We start from the raw sequence: 13,041 nt of genomic DNA on the forward strand, positions 1-13,041 counted from the left end.
TCAGTTTTTCCAATTAAGTTTTTTGGTCAACCTCTTGTTAGCCCTAACTGGTAATGGCATCTCAGACAGCTATAATATTAAACATTTGCTGCCAATTGTTTTCAACAAGTATCTTAAAGATAATACTATTCATACAGAGTAAGTTCTGAATCAAGTCAAATAAAAACAAGCCCTGAGAATGGAGCTTTTCAGCAAGCTTTCAGACAAGCCAAATAGTAGAAATTCTCTGGAGATCAGGCTTTAGGAAAACTCCAAATCTATTTTGTCCTAGTGGCTAGTAGGCTACTGGTTTTCAGAGCAATCATAACTGTAATCCTGATGGTTTTCAAGGCTACTATGGCTGGAGAAGAGGAAAGAATTATAAATTTTAAAACGCTATAAATCTAATTGTTCTTACCGAGTTTCAATTATTTTTCTTAAATAAACACTCCTCAGATTATTGTAAGCCTTTAGTTATTTCTAGAGTTCTTCAAAAGTTGATTTTGATGGGTTTTTTGTTTGTTTGGTTGGTTGGTTTTGTTTGTTTGTGTTTTTGCAAATGTTCTTATTTCTTCATTTCTTTTATGAAGAAATGAATTTTCAGAGATCCTTACTCAACCATTCTAGAAGTCAGCCCAATGCATTTATTTATTTATTTATTTATTTATTTATTTATTTATTTAGATTATTACTGCAGAATTCGGAAAAGAGCAATCAAAGATAGGACTTGAGCCAGTAGAAAATGCACTTAATAAGAATTGGGCATTGATGAAGTAGTTGTCAGTTTTAAAAAACAAAGAAAAATTTCTTTGCCAATTTAAAGTATTTGAAATATTTTTTAAGTGATGCAGCACATTCTTTATAAGTTTCTTTTTTATTTGCTTTCTATCAATTAAGATCCAAACAGTATTGAAAATAATGTCCTTAGTATACTAAGCATGCAAATCCATTATTATGTTTCTTCATGGTACTCACTAGTGAGAGTGAGAAGGGGAGATTCCCTGTTTTTATTACTTTTTCTACGCCCAAAGGATGTCTTCATAGCTGTGCTACCAAAGTGAGGCATGTTGTGGCAACTTCCAGAGATGAAGCGAAGTGCTGAGAAAAATTAAACTCTTTCAGACTTGCCCTAAAAACTTAACCCTTTAGTGTGATGGCAGTATCTCAGGGATTCCCTCTAATTCACTGGAGGAAGAAAAAGTCCCACCAATAATATTGATATATATACATTATGCAGTATGGATTTTGTAGGGGCTAAGCTTTTCTTTTCTTTTCTTTCTTTTTTTTTTTATTTTTGATAGCCCTTTCTATTCAACTTTCAAGGTTAAATCTAAAAATTTTTGTAAAGTGCTATATGAAATAGCAACGTTTCAATATAATTCTTATATTTCAGGATGTGTTACAGAGCAGCTGATGGCCCCAGGGAATCTATCCTTATCACTTCCAAAATTGATTGGTGCTGTTAGTAGAAGGTAGCAGAAGTTATTTTCCTTCAGATATCTCCAAAGCACAGCACTTGCTCCTTCTATATTTATAACCTAGGCACCCTAACCAACGGCTGCTTCAATGTGATGGGAGCAAACCGAGATTCTCAGCTTAGATATAGGCAAGTTTTGAGACAGAATAAAGGCATACTATGTTCCTTTCCTTGATTCAGCTAATTGCTGAATGACATTTTAATAAGCATCTGAGGTAGGACAAATCTGCCATTTATATTAAGATCAGTCTCGAGCTGTAGACAAGAATTTGGACTGTAGAATTCAGCAGGAATACCCAGATACCAAAGCTGGGCAAAGTGACAAAACAAAACAAACAAAACAAAAAAACTGATCCTTGCGTGTCTTTGAAGTCTGTAACCAAGCAATAGGAAAATTTTATCTACTTCCTATAAGAAAAGGCAGTTTCCAAGGGTGGAGCCAGGACAATTTCATGCTGTTAAAATTCTAATTAGAAATTCCTATTCGAAGACTCTGGTAGTTCTTTGCCATCCTTTTTCTGAATTAACATTTTAGAAGCTTGGGTTGTGATCTTTCAGCAAATCTTATTTCAAGATAGGCCCTTTCATCTTTCAAGTGGCTTTGGGGCATCCTTCTCAGTACCAGGATCACAGTTATCTATTGCACAAATGAGGCCAAATGAGGATGCCACCTGGCCTTCCTTTCACAAACATCTTTCCTACCCATGACAAAGAAACAAAGCAGTGAATGGTTCAATGGCATCTGAGGCATATAAATTGTAAATTTTCCCACACAAAGAAATCAATAGATATTTTCAAAAAGTCAGTTTCCCTCTATACTAGCAAGCTGAATCCACTGGGGGTAAGAAGTGTAGGAAGATCCCAGTTCTGTGATGAGTGTCTTGTTATAGTCCCCTGGCTTGTTTTCCTATACAAAGATTGAATCCTGAGAGAAGACAATTTTCCTGTAAAACAAGCAAGGCAGTCCTTAGTCAATGTGACCTTGAACCAATCCAAGCTTTATTGGCTTTAATCTCCTTATATACAAATGGGGATAATAACAGTATCTGCCCCCAACAGATTGTAATGAGGCATAATTTCCTGTAAAATGCCTACCCTACTGCCTGGCTCCTAGTCAATGCCCAGTAAATGGTATCTCTGAAGTTAACAAGGTCTAGATTGATGATGGTGGTGACTGATGTTGATAAGCTGATACTGAATATTAGCTGATATTGAAATTTAGCTCAGAATCTCCCTATTCTTCTGATCATGCCCATTCTACATCCCTAACGATGTTTGTTCCTCAGCACTCAGTGAACTCAGATCCCACCCCCAGATGGAAATAGAATATCACAGCTTAATAAGTTTAAATGTCTGCAATTTAAAGAGGACTACAAGAAAACAATGAATAAAGTACTCCACAGGGTGAGTTTAGGTGCTGGAGCATTTCTCCAGAGCAACTTTTTATGGGTAGCCAGGGAGGAAGAAATGAATCAGACCAAGTTAAAGTAGAAGAAACAGAGCTCAATTCAAAGCCCACCTGGAAAGATGGTTTTGTGAGGTTGATTCCCGGATATCACTACAATGAACACCTTTGTTGGAATAGCTGAGCCATGGAGACTTTTGCTAATGTTGGGTGATTAGATTATTACACAAAGCAGCATAGAGGGCAGCCTTCCCTCCTACCCCTTTGCCCTCCTCCTCTTAATTTTGTAGATTGATTTAACCACTCATCAGTTAATTAAGATATTTCTTCCCTGCATTAGGTTTAGCCTACTTATCAGATGATAATAAAACTCATTTGAAAACTAAAGAGAAACATTTAATTCCAAGTCATATACAAAAGCACATTTGTAGATAGATATCATGAGGAAAAGCAAGATCTGAACTTCTAAAATTTAAATTCCAAGGTTTGGGGGCAGGAGGGGTTATTTCTACTGTATTTCAAAGATGCAGGCATTCATGATTAAATTTTTTTTCTGATGCATTAATATAAAGAGGACTGATCTGGTAGAGGAATAATCATACAGAAGTTGAAGTCTAAAGTTCTGAATTCAAATTCTGACTCTTAAGAGCTGTGTTGCCATGAGGAAGTCATTTAATTTCTCTGTGCTCCATTCTCTCACTTGTAAAATGAAAGTGCTTGATAACCTATTTTCTTTTGTGCATGTACATTTTACAATCTTTACACATGCTTATCATTTTTTTTTAATGCGTGGGTATGTCAAGATAACAGCAAAGTCCTCCCTACTCATTACCCAACAGTCTCACTGCTCAGAGGTAACTGTAGTTAACTGTTTGTATACATTCATACATGTAAAGACATGAAGACATATATTTTACAGAAAAAAATGATTCTACTATATCAAATGTTGTGCAATTGCTTTTTTATTCCTACTAATATTTTCCTGAGTTTCATTTTAAGTGAGTTCAGGTAAATCTACTTTAAATATTACATAACATTACATTATGTCATGGTTTATTTAACTTTTCATTGATTTATGAATTTAGGTTATTTCTGGTTTTGTTTTTTAGCTGATACAAATAAGGCAGCAATGAATTTTCTTGTGCAACTATCATGTGCACTTAGGCTGATATGCCAGTTGACTGGATATCATAGAATGCTGCTAAGAAATTGACTTTTTCTTCTTTCCTAGACCGTATTTTTGCTCTAAAAATGTGTATAAAAAGCTTCAGCAAGTGACTCTGAACACCATCTCTCTTGTCCTCTCTTTCTCTCTCTCCAAAAAAGATGCAAATATGACATTTTACTGCAAATCTGACAGAAACCCCACAAAAGCCTGCAGAAGGGTCTTCAGAAAGTTTTATTTAATATTGTCAATAATGGGATACAGTTTAAACTGTCAAATCCCTCAGAACTTTAGAGAAATATTTAGAAATTGATGAATGTTAATAACAACAATGTAATGACAAAGTTGGGGGTGGTGGGGAGATGTTAATTTGTTAAAGAAAAACATGCAGAGTTCAGCTGAGAAGAAAAATCCCCTTTTCTGACTGACACAACTGAGCAAAGAGAATCATTCAACTTCAAAGCCACAACAAAAAAATTAACTGCTTACTATAATTTAGGAGTAAAGATTGACAGTTTGCTGCAAAAGTTAATCTCCTGATTCATGTTGAAGGCATTGACTCAATAGAGTACCATCATTTATAGTATTGCCTATGAGTTAATAAAATTTGCTATTGGAGAATTTACAACTTCCTGTGTTTAAGAACAAAGGTTCCTTAAAAAGAAAAGAAGATATAATTTTAGTTATTGATGCCTCTTTCAACTCAAACACTGCACATTACAAGTGAACAACATATGGTAATTCAAACCAATAAAAGTTACTACAAAGAAAATAAAGAATATGATGGATGACCTGTTCACCTGTTTCTGAAGGTAGATATCATCAAGTTGAAGAAAAGGAAGTCAGGCAGAAATGGCATGACCACCATATTGTTTTCTTCCATCACTGCATTTATCCAACAATGCCCATTTACCATACATGCACTTAATTTTTATTGTAACCATCCATCTTCATCTCAGAGTGAGATGTATTTTCTAGGTGTGGGGGAAGATTTCCAAATTAATAAGTTATTTCTGCATCAAAATTATCTGAAAAGATTATGAAGAGTGTGATGAGAAAAATCACACTTTCAACCCTAGTCTGAAATAACACAATATATACTTTCGTTTTTTTAAAGAAACCTCTTGTAAGGGGCCAAAATGATTCAAGAAACCATTCTGGGATGGTCAACGAGTCACCCCAAGCAGTTTCTTCTTTCTTTACAGCTACAGCTTTGAGAGAGTTGTAGAATATGACACATTCAAAGAGACCAGGGCTGAGTTTCAGAAAAATTACAGTTTTATAAAAATTATTAATGTAAATAATTTTGAAATTAATTAAGATATTTCTTCCCTGCATTAGGTTTGGCCTACTTATCAGATAACTTTTTACATTACATTACAATAATGTTGAAATTATTTACATTAACGAACTCCAAAGGAAATCCTGAGTCTATAAGGCCATATAACAAAAAAACTGAAAATGAAATTTTCACAATCTCATAATATTCAATCTTTACTTTCTCAGTATTATTACAGATATTCTATAGGTTTCTAAGATTTTCAGTGTTTCAGAACCATTCCTGTTAGTGTGAAATTTCCAACATAGAGAAATGCCATAATTTTTATAAATCTTACAGAAATGCTTATCTTAGGCAAAAACATTTCACTTAGAAATATGTCATTAAAGGATTTTGGATTCTACATAGTGGCCACTTTAGAGGGAACTCTAGTCTGGATATTTTCTGTTGTTATCTGCCTCACTTTCATTCACTTGTCTTTTGCATCCTGATTTCCACGTGGAACTGCCCCTTCCATAATCTCAGTAGGATGGTGTTTATCGTTTAGTTGGCCAGGTGATCCAAGTCTGATCAATTACAGCATCACATCCCTGGAACCATAGTTATTAGTTTAGAGATGAACAAAGGAGCTCAGTCAAGGCTGATTGTAGCCAATGAGTTTCAATGCCAGGACTCTAACTTGAAAGAGAGATGCTCTGTTTCCATGCATACTGCTTTTAATTCATGGATATTTCATCCTTTTCACTCACTTTCAGTTTTTGTTTTGTTTTGCTTAATCATTTCTACTCCCTGTCTTCAGGGTTTTTGTTTGTTTGTTTGTTTTGTTTTGTTTTAACTTTGGCCAACTCTTTCCATGTCTTATTCTTTTAGAACAACAGTATCCCAGGAACCACCCAGAGAACAGAAAAACATTTTTTGCTTCAGAAGGATTAGGATCTAGGCACCATGTGGAATTCAGTTGAAGTTGAAGAGTTTCTTACATGTTCTTTACAAAAACAACAAAACAGAAAATAATAAATGAAACAACTACTATCAAAAGGCAGCTGGCCCAGCACTTCTTTTCCTTTTTTCTTGAAGTTTGGCTGGGCAGCCTGCAAAACAAAGAAATGTAGTGGCAATGTGAGGTTCATGTGTCAGAACTCTTTATCTTGCGTGGGGCTGAAAACTTAACTTGAATTGACTTGAGAGAGAGAGAGAGAGAAGATATTTTCCCCTCTATCAGAAATGTTCAGGGTAGAGGTTGGCTTAGGGCACAAATGAATTCAGGATCCAAATGATGTCATTGAACTCATTTTCATTCCTTATCTCCACTCTGTCTTCCTCTGTTGGTTTTATGGTCAGGACCTGAAAAATCAAAGCTTGTAGTGACACCTGAAAAATCAAGGCTCAACTACTTTTTATAGCTGGGGGAAGAGGAAGTATATGCAAGATTTTCACTGTACCTCACTGAATTTGACTGAACTCATTCATTCATTCATTCATCTACTCCCGTTTCTCTCTATGCAGTTGCTTTCTGATTACAAGCACATCAATGACCACAGCATCCCTGAGATGGTGACTTCCGATCACAAGTCTGTATGACTTTCCAACTCATCTCTCCAAAGGAAACTAATTCAAACATACTGCTAATTTCAAAAACCATGGAGAGAGATTCTGATAGAAGTCATTTTGTGTCTATCCCTACTCTAATCAGAGGACCTGTGAAGATTTCCTCTTCAGGGCATTAAGGCAGAGTCTCCAAGAAAGCAGACAGACAGAAGAGGAAACAGTCCCAGCATAACACAGTCCCTACCATAATACACACATATTCCAAAACCCTTTAGGGTCTTTCTGTTACGCCAACCCATTCACTCATGTGATACAGGAATGGAGACAAAATTGGATAACTCTCTACATTCAGGCGAGGCAGAATTCCCAATCCCAGTCTTCCCTATGTGCTCCCAAAGTGCAGGCTTCACCCCAGACCAGTGAAGTAGGATCAGTAAACCTCAAGGAATAACACAAATGCCTATAAGCAACTCCAGCTAAATTTCTAACTTGTACCAGATATGCCAGATACAATGAGTTCAATTCCTGGCTCCATTAATTATTAGCTATGTTGCCTTGGGTAAGTCACTAAACTTCTCTTTGCCACATTTTCTTTAACTGTGAAATGTAACCCTTATGATTTTTGTGTAAACCTCATGATATCCTTCCTTCATAAAATTCTGTGTATCATGATTTTCCACAGTGGGACTATTTGGTGGTATTCTCTTATACTGAAACCCCTGTTAACACTCTAAGTTTTCTATTACCCACCTACCCCTAAATGATGAGATGGCAAAATCAGAGAGCGTCAGTGTGGGAATACAAATGTGACTTCTCAACCCAGCCCTGAGCCTAGACATAGTGTTGCTTTGAAAAGGCACTAAACTTGGGCCCCCAGATTGCCACCTATAAAATGAGGAAATTGGAGTGATTGTTTCTGTTTCCTTCCGGCTTTATTCTAAGAATACCCGTTCAGTGTAACAATTATTTTAAGACTGAACTTATGGTAACTTAAATGTTACCGTCATGGAAAATTAAGATGCCTTTGTTAAACAAGGGAAGTACCAGTGTGCTGTCAAATATGGAATTCTCTTGTATAAATGTGACTGGAGAAAAAAAAATGTAAGAGAGCAACCTCTGAGCAAGGCTTCTGATAGTGTCTGAGGTAATATCCTGAGAGGATATGGCTCCTCATTAAGAGACCCTGGCCCAGCACAGCAGAAGGAGGAAGAAGCAGCAACAGGTTTTCCCTTGTGATATGTTGCTGGTCTTTCACAGATCTGAATTTTTTTTCCTACCTTGTTTCCATTTATTGGTTAACTACTAATATTAATAGTTTTCTTAACCTGGTTGTAACCCCCACTTTTTATTTAGAAAACAGATTCCAAAGGCAATCCTTGTTTCATTGGAAGCTGAGATTTTGACTTGCTGTACCTCATGGCCTTCTGGATTTGGACGGAGGCTTAACCTGAGAAGAATATTATGTCTGGGTAAGGAACAGAGCAGTTCCTGAACTGCCACAGCTATAGATCCGTGGTATGCCAGGAAATATACTTTTGTTCCAGGATCATTTTCAAGTCACTACCCAGGCCTCTCCAAAGAAGCAAATGCCATTCTGTCTTGTTTTTCATCCTGACGTGGGCTTGGGCACAAATACATTGTCCAGCAGCATCAAACACTGTTCTGCAGAGGCTTCATCCTCAAACTATCCTATCAAAGAAATAACTGCAGGACACTCAGCCTCACAGTAGAACTCATTGTGACTACAAGCCCTGTTTTATAAACCTAATCACATTGTCCATATAAACAGCAGGAAGCCAGCCAGGCAAGGTGGTTCATACCTATAATCCCAGCACTTTGGGAGGCTGAGGCGGGCAGATGACGAGGTCAGGAGTTCAAGACCAGCCTGGCCAACATTGTGAAACCCTGTCTCTCCTAAAAGTACAAAAATTAGATGGGCATGGTGGCGGGCGCCTCTAATCCCAGTTACTCGGGAGGCTGAGGCAGAAGAATTGCTTGAACCCATGAAGTGGAGGTTGCAGTGAGCCGAGATCATGTGACTGCACTCTAGCCTGAGTGAGAGAGCAAGACTCTGTCTTGGAAAAAAACAAACAAACAAGCAACAACAACAACAACAAACAAAAGTATGAAGCCAATCAGAGAAGCAAAATTATTTCTTTTGTTCTGTGTGAGATAGGGTCTCGTTCTATTGCCCAGGCTGCAGCGCAGTTCTGCAATCATAGCTCACTGCAGCCTTGAACTCCTGGCCTCTCACCTCTCACATGATCCTCTCTCCTCGGCCTCCCAAAGTACTGGGATTACAGGCATGAGCCGTCCCACCTAGCCAAAATTCATAGATAGCTATAAATGGGTATGATATCTCACACTCTAGAGAAATAAGGGAGGTGGGAAAAATTATTCTTTGAACACTTGCTACTAGTCAAGCTTTAAATGCACTGCAAAATTAAATCCAAATAAGAACCCTGGGTGTGGCAGGGCAGTCTTTCCTATTTCCATATTACAGGGCTATGAAGCAACTTGCTCAAGGCCACTTAGCTAGTAAGCAGCTGAGCTGGGATCCAAACCCAGGTCTGTTTGTCTTCAAAGCCTATGCATTTTTTTCTTACCCCTTCTCCCCCCCCACCACCACCAAATGCCCAAATATCACTTTAAATAACTGGGGGAACTCATTTTCTAATTTAGATTCATATTGATGCATATTATATTACATTTCCTATCTTGTGAACAAGGCTTATTTCTGTAGCATTTTCATAGCACCCCAGAAAGTAAAATTTTTCTCTAAAAGAGACTCAGAGAATTTTAATATTTTGCTTACTCAAGAAAGGCAGATTACATTCTGCATTCAAAACAAAATAGCTCCCCCTACAGTTTTTGTTCTATTCTCATCCTCGGCTTTGGCAAACAACACAGAGAACCCCTAGGTCAGATACTAGAAGGCAGAGCTGTGCATTTGCCCCTTATTGATGGGAGTAATTATTGGTCCATCTGCTTAGAGAGGATCAGGGTTGCTACTCAGGACAAGGAGACAGCCCTTTAACATTTCCTCACTTTCTTCAGTGTCGGCAACAATTAGCAGAATAACTCTGTAGCTGCTAAGAGTCTCGTGTTGATTTTGACAAGCTCCAAGCTGGAGTAAAAATGTGCTTTCTGGAGGCCAAATTCCCTTCCAACTTCCAGCGCATAGCTGGCAAAGGCAGACACTGTCAGCCATTCAAGTGCTGAGATTCCTCTGTGATGTCATGAGTCCCAGCTTGGCCCAGCGCCCACTGCCTCCCGGGAACTGGTTGGAACCTCGCAAAGCTGTGCGTCAGCATCACGTTAGGAACATGGCACCTACGTGCTCTCCCATGGGTCTGCAACGAGGGAACACCACTGATGATGCAAGGGCTGCTGGGAACTTCACTATAGTTCTGGGTGCTCAGTGGCCCTGGGGACGTCAATAATTTGAACTGGCCTAACGTCATTTGGTCTCACTATCCCTTACAACAATCAGCTGTCTCTGCCTCTTTTTGATTTGGTTATTTCTCCTAAATCATTTCCCAAGGAATTTTTAGGTGGAGGGAGGTGGAAAACTCTTCGTGTAGTCCATGCAAAACCTACCTAAGTGGACAAATGAAGGAAGACAGATAATAATCAGACACCTATTAATAATGTTAAGAATAATTAAATTAGAAAATGCAGCTAGAAAGTACACTGAAAATTTTAAAGGATATAGAAATAATAATAATTAACATGTGATGAGCTCTTAACATGGGCTAACGACTGTGTTAACAACTTTACATGTAATGTTTCTTTTAATCCTCAAACCAGGCTTACAAGGTTCATTCTATTAATAGACCCACTTTGCAGAAGAGAAAACTGAGTTGGAGAAGTTAAATATTAAAAAGATGTCAAATTTCAGAGCAGAAAATTAAATCTATATCTGTATGACTCTAAAGCACATGTTCTTAACACTGGATAGTACTGCTTCCCCAAAACAGAAGTACAAATTAAGTGGCAATTGATAGTGGAAAGTATAATCAGATACTAGGAATGATCCTGAGAAAACTTAGATTTTAAAACATGAGCATGCATTCTCAGTAAAGTTGCCCTTTGCACCTGTAAAGTGCCTCTTACCTCGATTACTGGACATGACAATCAGTGTGTATGGAATGATTTGTGCCTTTTTAAGCATTTCCATATGTGCCATTGTATTGAATCCTCCCAGTAATCCTATGAGAGACATGGGGCAGGAATCTCCACTTTCTAGATAAAGCAACTGAGGAAGTTAAGTGACATGGCCAAAGTCCCATAATTTAAAAAGAAGAGTGTCCTGATTCTCAGTTAATAGCATTTTCTGCTTCCCTGAGATGCCTGACTTGGAAACAAATGCTAACTTCCATTCTTCCACCTCTTCCCTACAGCAAACCTAGCCCTTGGTATCTGCCTTTCTCCATCTTCTTTAAAGAGATAACCATCCTCTCACCCACAAATCTCTGTGCATCCAAGGACAGGGTTAAATAAGTCACTTATTTGCCCTAATCCTCCATGTCTGTCAATATTTGATGAATGGCTTCTTTAGAAACTGCCCCAAGTTTTCCTGACCAGCTGAAAGTGATGAGCAATGGAGAGAATTTACAAGGCAGGAGGAATGAGTGAGAGTCTGGCAGACCAGACATTTGGGGATGATATTGTCTAAATTGGTTAATTTGTTTTAATCAAGTGGCTTAGTTCAAGCCATCATTAGCTCTCCCATGTCAATGGTATAAGTGGAATGACCTCCTAAAAGGTCCTGCTGCACCCGGCCAACCCATTTGGTTCCGTTTTTTAAAGTGAAGCCAGTTTAATCTTACAAAAAATGCAAGTTCCTCTTGGCTTTAAGCCTTTAAAATGCTTCCCAAGGCCTTTAGGATTAAAACAACAAATCCTTATAATAACATATGACCCCAGCTTACTTGTTCAACCTCTGCTCGAGTCACTCCCCAACATGCCGCATTTCCCCTTTCAGTCTGCACCCTAATCTCTTTACTCAGTGTATGAGAATTCCCTTCACAACTCCCCTGACAATAGTCCTCCAACCTAGGCTTGAATGTGCCCAGGAATAGCCTGGCAGAACAGCCATTCTCTTGACAGACACATCAAATCATCATTCCCTAGTTGAGTCCCAATCAGTTCCTTTATAACTTGGGCACAGAAGTCGTGGAGATTTGGGTCCATGTCCTATTCCATTGCACCCTAGCTGTGTGAGTCAATGTCAAAGCGTCAGTTTCCTCATCAGAGATGGGTAACCTGATGAAGTTGCAGCAATTAAGTGAGAACAGGTGTAGAATATTCCTAACAGTGCCCTACACATAGTAAGTGTTCAGTAAGTATTAGACATCATTATCATCATCACTTTCACCACATACCTTTCCATTCACTTGGCTACACATCCTGAGTTTCTTCAACCAATGCAGAATAGCATTAACTATTTAAAAATCAGCTAACATTTAATAGTTCCCCCAGGACATATAGCCTAATGCCCTTTTATCTAGGAAGAAGTCTTAGATTATCATAAGAAGTACCCTAGCTCTGCTGCCAAGTTATGGGGGGTTACTAACTAAGACTACAAGTTGACTGCCACATCTCCTCCCACCAAGCCAGGCCCACACCTAATGCCCATGTACACACACCAAAGAATAAGTGAATTTCCCAATTCAATTAACTTTAGAATTGGACTTCTAATCCAGCTTGAGTCTATACTACATCAACACAATAGGAATAGAAGAGGAGGGGGATGACAGTCTAAGACCCAGGACAGTTGCAAAAGGATTTTCTGTTTAAGAAAAAAGAAAAAATACACAAATAACAAGAAAAAGAAAACATATAGTGCTCTTACGTGCGTTTTTGGTTCACAGTGAAAAGTCAACATGGTCTCTTGTCTTTTCTTTCAAGAACTCGAATGCTTCCTACTTCAAAGTGTGTCATCTAAGTTATTGCCTTTCAAAAAGACACGAAAAAGAGACATTAATTTGTGCAGCATGAATTGAATTTCTGAAGGAAATATATGGGGAGTGTATTTGAGGAGAAACTATAGAGGCCAACGTAGTAAAACACGTCTTCCTGCATTGGTGTTATGAATCATCACACTCAGCCAATGTGGGTAGACTGTGCCACATTTCATCACGTCTGCACACCATGCCAGATGACCATAAAGAAGCATCACATGT

The 13,041-nt window shown here is 38.1% G+C and overlaps 1 long non-coding RNA gene across 7 annotated transcripts in view; it reads right to left on the reverse strand.

Annotated features, from left to right (window-relative positions):
* Positions 1-13,041, reverse strand: part of LOC105483418 (uncharacterized) — a 135,509-nt gene that overhangs the window by 121,737 nt on the left and 731 nt on the right. For all 7 annotated transcript variants that reach the window (XR_011620166.1, XR_011620168.1, XR_011620164.1 and 4 more), the window contains exon 2: positions 12,711-12,811. This is a non-coding gene — a long non-coding RNA (uncharacterized lncRNA). The remainder of the gene's footprint in view (positions 1-12,710; positions 12,812-13,041) is intronic.

The sequence above is a fragment of the Macaca nemestrina genome, chromosome 2 (genome assembly GCF_043159975.1).
Source record: "Macaca nemestrina isolate mMacNem1 chromosome 2, mMacNem.hap1, whole genome shotgun sequence".
Classification (NCBI taxonomy): domain Eukaryota; kingdom Metazoa; phylum Chordata; class Mammalia; order Primates; family Cercopithecidae; genus Macaca; species Macaca nemestrina.